At 62.6% G+C, this 10291-nt stretch overlaps 1 long non-coding RNA gene across 1 annotated transcript; it reads right to left on the reverse strand.

Moving 5' to 3' along the window:
* Positions 1-1741: 1741 nt before the first annotated feature.
* On the reverse strand, positions 1742-4710 carry LOC123813755. The gene is made up of 3 exons (XR_006784809.1): positions 4292-4710; positions 3131-3670; positions 1742-2735 (listed from the first exon to the last, which is right to left on the reverse strand). It is a non-coding gene; the product is annotated as an uncharacterized LOC123813755 (long non-coding RNA).
* Positions 4711-10291: the final 5581 nt, after the last annotated feature.

A 10291-nucleotide genomic window follows, 5' to 3' on the forward strand; every position in this document is an offset into this window, starting at 1 on the left:
ACTCCCCTCGTGTCGTCTGTGGCGGTTCGTGTCGGCCAACTTTCCCCGGGCCGTGGGCGCCATCAGTGCCTCCTTACATCCCGCGGGGCCCACAGTGACGGTCCCCCCCTCCAGGTGGCCCCCCCAGGGAGCTGCAGCTCCGCTCTCGCGCCCACAGACTCCCAGCCCCCGTCTGCCCGGCCGCCTTAGACCGCGGACGGGTCAGGGTGGTGTGTGCGGAGACAGGGCGTCTCCGGGGCTCCGGCTCTGCGGGCGGGGCAGTCGCCGCTGAACCGAGCTGCGGGCCCTCCGCCTGCGCCATTTCTGGCGCCGGAGCCGGGCCTCAGCTCTGCAGGGAAACAGACCGTCTGTCGAGGGGCCGTTACAGTTCGGAGTTTTTCAAAGTCGCACCCCAAGTGCCCGGCGCCCGTGTTCTGCTCCGCACACAGGGCCACGTCTGCAGTGAGAAGGGTCTTCCCGGCAAACCTGGGTGCAGGAAGAAGCAGGCCGAGCCCACCGCCGCCGCGGGCACCTTCCTGAAAAGAGGGACCCCTCCTCGGGAGGAGCCCGGGCAGGCCCTTCCGGGGGGGGGGTCCAGAAGAAGCAGGGCTTGTGGTCCTGCTTCCCGGGGGACGGCAGCTCTGTGTGTGACGTGGCCCCGGCCCACCTTCCCGGGGGAGGGGGCGGGGACGACCCTGGTGTCGATGGCCCCGACCCTGGGTGAGCCCCGTGTGTGTGTGGTGGCAGCCTGCTCTTAAAAAGCATTTAGAAAGTTAAAACATAAATAAATAAATATAAACAGTCATAGAATAAGGCTATAAAGAAGAAATATTTCTGTGGTGTTGTATAGTGTGTTCATGTATTGAGCTAAGTTATCACACAAGATTCAGGAAGTTCAGAACAGTTTAAAGGTTTACAAAGTCAAGAAGGCACAGCAAGCTGAAGCGGACTTGCTATGCGAGAAAAAACTCGTTGAGCATAAACTCAGCGCAGCCTGGGCAGGCGCCCAGTGTCCGTGAGGTCCTTGAGGTCCGTGAGTGTGCGAGCACACGCCCCCGCGTCCTGGCCGCCACGCCCGCTCCCCCCGGCCTCCCCGACCCACCCGAGCAGCTGCCTTCCGGCCCCGCGGGCCCCACCCCTGCCGTGTGCCCCGGGCAGGTTCCCGGGTGTGTCCCTGAGACGGCGCTCGCACTGTGACTCCCTGTGCTGCTCTGTGTTCACACGCACAAGCCGACACCGTCACGTCACAGCCGCCCCCCGCGTCCAGGGCGGCGCCGTGCCGTGGGGGCTGCAGCCCAGGTGGGCAGCGGGCTGCGGCTGCACCCCACGGCCGGTGGGCGGTGGGCCGGACCCTCTGGTCCGTGCTCGTGCACTCGGGGATGTTTGCGCGACGACAGAGTCACCGAGTGACACGTGTTACTCCGACGGCATCCCCGTCGTGAGGCCGCACGTGACTGTGCGGGGTTCAGAGCCCAGGGCACTGAAGCCGGACTCAGGCTGCCTCCCGGCTTTACCGCCCGCCGGGAACTGGCCTTTGGCAGGTGGGTGACCTCCCGGGGCTTCTATCTGTGAAGGTCGCCGGAGCGGAAGTTAGCGTGTGAAGGGCGTCGGCCCGTGCCCGGCGCCAGGGGGCCAGCCCCGCTGGGGGTGTGGGCTGTCAGCCCCGCTGGGGGTGTGGGCTGTCAACCCTGTAACTTCCACATCGACTAGTGAAAATCGAGACGGCAGCATTTATTGACGAGTTTAGTTGTGCACTGTTCTTTATTTTTTTCTTGTCTGCCTGTCCTGTTCGCCAGGCAGTTTCTACAGCGGGGGGCAGGGGGGGAGTAGGGGGGGGTCTCGGAGCTCCTCATTGTCCAGGCGGGGGCCTGAGGTCCCCAGCCAGCCACTGCCCCAGGCTCCCGCAGCGACGGACCTGGCGTCCAAATCTCGCTTCCTGTTGTCCTCACACATTGTATTCAAAGAAAAAGACTGAAAACAAAGTGTACGTAAAAGGGGCGCCCATCATTCGGACGCTAAAAGGTCCTGATGCAGGACCTCCCACTGGGTTTTAAGCGCTTGCTTGGCCGCAGGGAACCACCCAGGAGTCGCAGCCCCTGCGACTGTAGCAGCTCTGGTGATACATTGTATCATCCGCAGGAGTGGCAGCAGAGCCTGCCTTCTTTCTGGCTATGCAACGTACACGAAATTGGCGGAAAAGACTCAGAGCGTCATCCAGGGGCAGATCACGCATTGCAACATCCCAGAGGCTAAGGGGGTAGCTTCTATCGACAGCACAAGCAAACACACCGGTAGCTTTTCTAAGGCCAATCCTCCCGTGCTCTCAGCGGAACTGCACTCTTAAGATGGCGTTAAGCGCTGTGCAGACCATGATCGTTACAACACCAGCCCATGGCAGGGGCCGGCGGGGGTGCCCCCCACTCCGCACAGCTGGGGGGGGGCCATGCAGTCCAGGGTGAATGCCGATCGCCAGCAGCCACAGCGCAGAAGCTGGCCCCTCTCCTTCCCTGCTGTCCAAACCTCTGAGCAGCCGGAAAGCCAAGGCCTCTGTCTCCTGGGGATCAGTGGTTTTGTCACTAATTCCGTCTCCCCGTTTTTGGAGCACGTACAGGTCACAGACTATTCGAACAGTTTTCTCGGCGTGTCGTTCGCACCGCGGCGCACGCACACGCTCACGAGAGCCTGGAGGCTGGCCCCGTCGGCACGGAGCGGCTGAGACTCGGCCTGGCTCCCTGGGCATCATGTGGTGAGGTTTCCTGAAGCAAAAGAAGAATTTGTCGTTTCTGCACAGCTTTAAACCTCTGCAATGACCAGCCACTGAAGACTTCGACTCTCGCTCATAACGACTTCTTCAGCAGAATATGCAAAAAGAACCTCAGATGCCTGGTTATTCCTCCTAATATATTTTTTCCCAACAAACCTTTCAGTTACACCCCAAGTGGCTCTAATATTTGCCAGAATCTTCAGAAGCAATGCTTTTCTCCCAAAAATGTGTGAAAGATAGATGTGCTATATAACTCAACCCACCTAAACCATAACAAATCCCTCCAGAAAGAGAAGTTTTGTGTTCGAACTATTTCAGTAACCTGACAACCTCTCATGCTAAAGACCACGGACTCCCGCGACCACTGCAACGCTGACGTGAACTTACCCAGCGGAGGGAGCGCTCTCTCTGGCCGTTCAGACCGCACGGAAGGACCAGGACCGCGGAAAGGTCTGAGACGGCAGGGGCGCGTCAGGGGAGACAGGGGCTGAGGCTCCGCTCCATGAGGGCCGGCCTCCTTCTGGGCCCCGCACGGGGGCTCCAGGGCCGCCTCCCAGGGGATGTTTGAAGCCTCCTCGCCGAGGATGTAACGAGCAGGGCGCTGTGGTGGAAGGGAGAGGGAAGCACGGCCTTGGGCTGCAGGTGGGGTGGTCGGGAGTTTCTTGCCCGCACCGGCCGGGCGGCCGCCTGCGATAGACGGCATCGCTGGGTGGCTGATGCCGCGCTCGCTAAGGTGGAGGAACCAGGCTCGGGGTCCGTGTCTCCGGGGTCTCAGTGTCCGCTTTTCCTCTCACACTGAGGTTTGCTGTCTCCCCGCGTGGGAGCGATTTCCTCAGACTCTGCCCGACGGCACGTGTCTCCGCACCCGCAGTTCATGAAGAATGTGGGGGAGTTTCAGCTTCAAGCGAGTCTGAGGCCGAGGGGTCTCTAGACATCAGAAGAACATCTGGAAGATGATCTAGGCAAGGCCCTCAGAGGAGGTACTGTGGTCCGTCCCCCCCCCCAAGTGGATGAGTCAAATGGAAGACACCTGCGTTTTCTTTCAATCTAGAGCATCTATAGGCACGACTTAGGCCGGCTATTTCCAGTTGCATTTAGCTCCATGAACTGCACACTTTTAAATAATGTCATAAAATGGACTGCGTCGGGCAGAGGTTTGGTGGGAACCGGGGCTGGGCAGGGCGGCAGCGCCCGTTAATCTCAGATGCGGTGCGCAGGCGTGTAGTCCCGTGTTCGGTCGGGCTCACAGGTCTGCGGCAGGGTGACTGGGGGTCGTGCTGGAAGCCTGGAGCAACCGGGAGGGGTCGTCTCCTCCACACGACCGCTTGGTGAAAGAGAAGCTGTAAAACCGCCCCCCGCCCCCGTGCGTTTCTTCGTGCGCCGCCCAGTGTGCGCGCCTCGCTCTGTTTCCCCCACCAGAAGGAGAGGAGGCGCCGCGCGACCCCGAAATTCCCAGACTCAGGGACCCCAAAGTTGCCGTCTGGTTCTAACGCCCCTGCGAGCAGGAGCGGGCCGTGGGTCGACCCGAGGGGCAGCAGCTGCACGTACCTGGGACCCGGGCTGGAGGAGCGGACGCCGCTGGGGCACGCGGGCGCACGGAGACGGAGACGCAGACGGAGAAGGCAGCGCCCGCGCCCCTGGGCGCCGGCTCCGGCTCTCCCGCCCGCGGCCGCCGGTTGCCGGGTTAGGTAACATCCCACTAATCCCCGCCGCCGGCTGCCAGCACGCCGCTGAGGCGCCAGAGGGCAAGGGTGTCACCTGCCGACCCGTCGCCGCGGAGGGGCAGCGTGGTGCCGCCGGGGGAGACCGGGGCTGGCTAAGCTGATGGGTTGCTCCGCGTCCGGACGCCCGGGCGTACTGGCCGCGCTCCTCAGGGAACACGGTCACAGTGTCAGTCCTCCGACCGGCTGCGCAGTCGCCAGGTCAGCAGAGGCGCGCCAGCCAGCAGCCCGCAGAACTGCAAACCTGAGTCACCCAGGAGGCGGCATGTCGCCGTCTGAGTCACCTTGTTGGGCAGGGGCGGGGCGGGGCGGGGGCGGGGGCGCCGGGGTCCCAGCTCCACCAGCGCGTTTTCGGAGCTGCGGGTCCCTCCCAGCCCGTCCCCGTAGGGGCTGCAGCGCGCGCCGGGTGGTCTGGTCCTGGGCTGGCTCTTCTCCCGGACCTGGATCCGCCCTGCGCCTCCTCGCCTACGCGAGGGGGGGAGGGGGGATGGGGGAGGGACCTGCGCCCGCAGCGGAGCCGTCACCGAGCCGCACCTGGGCCTGGGTGCCGGACCTTCGGCCCTGCCCCCCTGCCGCGCCGGGCGGCTCCAGGAAGTGGGCGCGTCCCGGGTTGGTGGGCGGGGGGTGGCGCTGGGAAGGCGGGGTGCCCGCGTCCTCCCTCTGGGCCGCTCCGCGGGAGACCCGGCCTGGGAGTCAGGACGCCCCTCCGTTTTGCCGTCCTTCCAGAAGTCCAGGAGCTCCGGCCGCTGAGAGGCCCCTGAGAGCCGGCCAGGCGGCCTCTGCCGCAGCCCCTGCGCTCTCCCGCGCTCTCCCGCGCTCTCGCCTGATCACGAGCCTCGGTGCACGATTTTTCATCTCGTTTGATCCGCCAGTGCAGCCCCTGCGAGTCTGTGGGAGTGGGGAGGGGCGTCCGCGGGGTCCCTGGTGGAGGTGAGGGACTGGCTGCCCAGGGCTCGCTGCGCTCCATGGAGACAGGCCCCACCTCCCCGCCCTTCGCTGCAGGTGATGTCGGTGTCCCTGCGACTGTCAGGGGCCCAGGACCCGGCTGCCACAGGGACCTGCCCGTCCTGCTCTTGGCATCGGCTCACGGAGGAGTGTGTGACCCGAGTCTGCCTGGCCAATCAGAGACAGAACTGTGCTCCCCCCCCACTGTGTGGGGCTTCTTGCCACTGCCTCACCTCCCCACGGCACCCCAGTTCAACTGTGGCTGGAGCCAGTGGCCCTCCTGAGGGGCTTCTCAAGTGCGAACCCACAAATCCAGTTCTGGACGTAAGGCAGCCTGAGTTGGAATCTCCGGTTATCACGATGGAGAGAGACCCACGTGGCACGGAAATTAAACTTCACGAGGGCGTGTGCTCGCTGTGGGGCCAGCCCCCCGTTGGACCGCGGGTCCTGGGAGTCTGATTGGACTTGTAGAAAGCCCCCAGTTGTAGCCCCTCCTCCACAGCAGCGGTTTCCAGCCTTCTCCCTCTCAGGGCGCGCATGAGCTGATCAACGAATGACGAGAGTTCTGCAGCACACCTCACAGATCTGTTTTCTGCCGATCCGACGGAAAACAGGTATAATGTTGGCTCATTCATGCTGGACGGCCGTTGCTGTGTTGGCGGTCGTCATGGTTTTACCGGGCAGCCGAGGGGAGAGGAGGCCAGCGCCCCCGGGGCCCCACAGCCGGGGGTCCCGAGTCTGAAACATCCTCGCCGCGGGACGGGAGTCTCGCTGCTGTCCGCGGTGGGAGGGCCGCGGAAGGGACTCAGCCCGTCACCCTGCTGCGGGGCCTGGGGAACCGCCGAGATGGTGGGATTCTTGGGCCGGACGACCCGGATCGAATTGCCTTTCTTTGTTTTCAGTTTTTAGTCGCGACCCCCTTGGAAGCCCCACTCTCCTTGGCTACCAGGTCACATCGATCTTGCGAGAACTGTTGTCGTTATAGTAACAATGGCGGGACTTCTTCCGGACACACCTGGTACGTAGATGTTCTCACACCCTCAGGCTTCAACTGTGGTTCAGGCTTCCAGAAATCTTGTGATGGACTGTTTCTTTTGGAAACTGATAAAGCTTCCCGGTCCCTCGTCTGTAGCAGGGGTGCTGGAGGAAAGGCGAGTTGACTCGAAGTCAGCCGTAAAAATTACCCAGTCGGAAGAACACAGAGAAAAAAGATCCAGGAAAAATGAGCAGAGCGCGGTGCCCCGAGCAGCGGGTCAGAGGTGCGGCACGTGGGTGATTTCACTCATCCGTGGGCTCTGAGGGACAAGACAAACAACAAAACAGTAATTTCTTGATTCGCGCATTGTGCGGTTGTTAAACAGATAATGCTAGTTCCTGTCACTCTTGCCCCTGCCCAGGAAAGAAAAGAATCCGAAGAGAAATTTGCAAAGAGAAATGGAACAAAGGAGAGGACAGGCATTTGCGAAGGGCGAAAGGAGGACAAGTGGCCTTGACGAAGGCCAGCGCCGCGTGGGGATTAGCGACCACGAAGGCCAACGCCGCCGGGTCCCACAGACTCGGACGCCGCTCATCTGTGTGCAGAGCAGGGAAATGAGCCCACGCTAGAAAACAGGAATGCGAATGAACCCCTAAATATTTATGGCGTGCGGAGTGAAATGCAAGAGAGAAGCTCATTTGTAGAATTTAAATATTTTATGCACTGCATTTAATAGGATATTCTGAATCACAGTCCTGACGAAAAGAGATAAGATCAATGAAAAGCGCACTCTCTCCCGGTGCACGAGTCGTCCGGCCCAGACAGCGCACTGCCGGCCTAAGGAGGCATTTAAGGCTCCGTTCAGCCCCTGCTCCCTTGTTTGCCAAACACGCAGAGACTGCTTTCCCCGGGCCGGCGCGGCAGGGGCGCGTGCCTGGGAGCTGGCCAGGCTCAACCCTGGACTCTGGGGCGTAGACAGAGGCGACCACGGCAGCGGGTGCTGAGAACCAGAGACACGCATGACTGTGACGCGACCTGGGAAGGGGAAGCAGGACGTGTTACGAGCTCCCGCAGTCGGGGGACCGATTTTGATGGGACGTCACAGAAGAGGGTTTCGTTTTGAGGGAGAAGGACCAAAAACACCCAGTGCGGGAAGCAGGGCTCAGTGTATTTACAGAGCCGACGTCGGTCCCGGTGTCTGCAGCGGGCGCTGCTGAGGCCGAGCATGGAGGCCGGGCCGAGGCCGTGGGGACGCCCGAACTGGGGCCCTGCTCTGCGGTGCCCGAAAACCGCGCACACACAGGAGAACAGGACGGTCGCGTGCGCAGGTGTTTTATTGCCGCGACCCAGGCAGACACCCTGCAGCCGGTGTCGTGGGTGAATAATTGTAGTTGCTCGAGTGCCAGAGGCAGACACTGAGATGAGCACGAACATGCAGGCAGTGAGAGAGATGGTTCCGGAAAAATGGTCAGGACGGACTGAAGCGAGTGGGGGCGGGGGGAACGCGGCGGCGGGAACGCGGCGGCGGTGGGGGCTGACGAGGAGCTGCCAATCTCCACGTCTGCGGGCCGGGAAACGGGGAGGGTCGCTGACGGGGAAGGAAGGCCTCGGCGGGCAGGACTCGGTGGCGGGGCTTGAGGTGGGCCCCGGGGCTGTTACAGATCCTAAGGGAGGGGAGGGGGGCAGCGGGAGGTGGGAGCCCTAAGGGAGGGGAGGGGGGCAGAGGGAGGTGGGAGCCCGGACGAGAAGGGGGAGCTCCCGAAGCAGACGGGTGCGGCTCCTCCGGGGACGGAAGGGGTGGCCGCTGGGTGCGGGAAGAGGCAAGAAACGGATCGTCCCTTTGCCGCCGTGGTTTGCTACGGCAGCCGTGGGGAATGCTGCAGGAGGTGCAGGAGGGCAGTTAACAGGGAGGCCACACCGCGGACCGCTGAGGCGCACGCCGCCGGAATCGGCCCTGCCGATTAGGGAGCCCTGCACCGGGAGGCCGGGCTGTGTTCGTTCCTTAACACCTCAGCACGTGGCTGACGTGGTTGGTACGTAGTTTTGTTTCGGCGGTAGAGTCACACGCGACAGAGCGTCTGTGTTTCACCCGCTCCCGCTGGAAGCCACGCTGCAGTAGCACGGGGCGGGGGCGGGGGGCCTCTAGCAGGCTCAGCGCCGCGGGAAGGACGGCTGCTGCGGGGCGGTCAGGGCTGGCTGCTTCCCGCTCGGGTCGGGAAGGGCGAGCGTCTCTGTAAAGGGAGATTGTGGTGCGGGGGGGGGGGGCGGCACTGAAAACAGAGGTGAGTCTGAAAACCCACGTCTAAGGGGCTGGACCCTCTCCCCCAAGGCCACGGTCGTCACCCCGAGACACAGAGACTGGAGAGACTCCATAAAAACACCGTAATGCACGTCAGAAGTGTCAGGTGTGTCTCCAGTTGCGATAGTGGTTCTATGGCAGTCCCTTGACGCCGTCACCGACACCCGCCAGGTCACGATGACCGTCTTTGCACGAGGAGTGTGGGGGTCCCTGAGACCGGCAGGCGGGAGCGGTGGGCGGGTGTGGCTGTGGCTGTGGCTGTGCCTGCGGGCGGCCTCCTGCCGCTGCTGCGTGTCCTCACCCTGCAAGCGGACACCCGGCCCGGCCCGCCCCGCCCCCTCCCCTCAGCCCGCCCGGGACCTCAGTGCAGCCACGCCGGACGTGCTCCCCCCCCCCCCCCCGCCTGGGGCATTCCTACTGGGCTCACACGCGGGCTATCGGTTACTTCAGGGGACGATACCTTGTCCACCTCCAGGGTCCTCCGGCGGTGACACGGTCCAGTTATTACATCACTCAGAGCTCACATGTTTCTTACAATATTTTTGGCTATTTTATCAGTTTGGTAGTAGGTATAGGTGACATTTCTTCCTTTAGCTCTTTAATTCCTTGTTTGCCCCTGTGAAAACTATCACTTGTGTATACTGATGTCACACTCAGCCCTCCGAGCAACTTCTGTCAACACTGCAGTTTCCCGGTGGACCCCACCGGCCTCCCCGGCAAAGAGTCGTGTCACTGACACACGATGACGGTTTTGCGCCCTCCTGTCCCTCCCGGCCTGTGTCCCCTGCGCTTCCTCCCTGAAGGTGGTTGGCGAGGACTCCTGGGAGAACGTTAAACATCAGGTAAAAGCATCTCCGTGCATTTCAGCTGTTTCGCTTCAATGGGAGTTCATTTCCATTTCATTTTGCTTAGTTTTCTGCCTTCACACCTTCCATTGTGCGTCTCTGGTGAGCACTTTAGGAGTGCCCTTTTGCACGAGTGGGCTTCAGCCGTGTGAGTCATCCCAGGTGCCTAGAAGTGTCGCGCGAGACTGCAGAGCCGCCGGGACGGTGCGCTGCCTGCCGGAAGCGTCCCTCTGTCCCCGATGTCCGTCGCTCTGCCCCGTGGTCTGTGAGGTTGCCGATGTTTCCCCTCGCTCTCCCCTGGGCCGGGACGAGCCGCAGCTCCCCCTCTGATCGCTGCCCCGTGTCTGCCCCGGGGACGTGCCCCTTGCCTCTGGGAGCCATTGTGCCAACCTTTACGTAAGGGAAGCCTCTCCCGGGACTGCGGCTTCACTTGCAGCGCGGTGACAGTTTGGGGGTGACACATGGTGTTTGGATTCTACCCTCTTTCTTTTCTTCTGTCTTCTTCTAACCTCCGCGTATGGTCTACTCTGGTTTCCTTCTGGTTGCTACTCCCTTTCGAACGAGATCATTTTTCCGTGTCCACCGCTGGCACCGCGTCTGTGTGCGCCCGGGGCCGGGGCGGTGCTCCCCGGCGGAGGGATGCGCCCCTGACCCGAGCTGGGCTCGTGAGTGACCTCGGTTCAGCTCCACGTCCCGACTGTCAGGCTCCTCCCCCGCAGCGGACCTCTGGCGGAGAGACTGCCCCCCCGCCGGGCCCCTGCT

Source organism: Phyllostomus hastatus, unplaced genomic scaffold, assembly GCF_019186645.2.
Source record: "Phyllostomus hastatus isolate PE091 unplaced genomic scaffold, TTU_PhHast_1.1 phas_contig_159, whole genome shotgun sequence".
NCBI classification, from domain to species: Eukaryota; Metazoa; Chordata; class Mammalia; order Chiroptera; family Phyllostomidae; genus Phyllostomus; species Phyllostomus hastatus.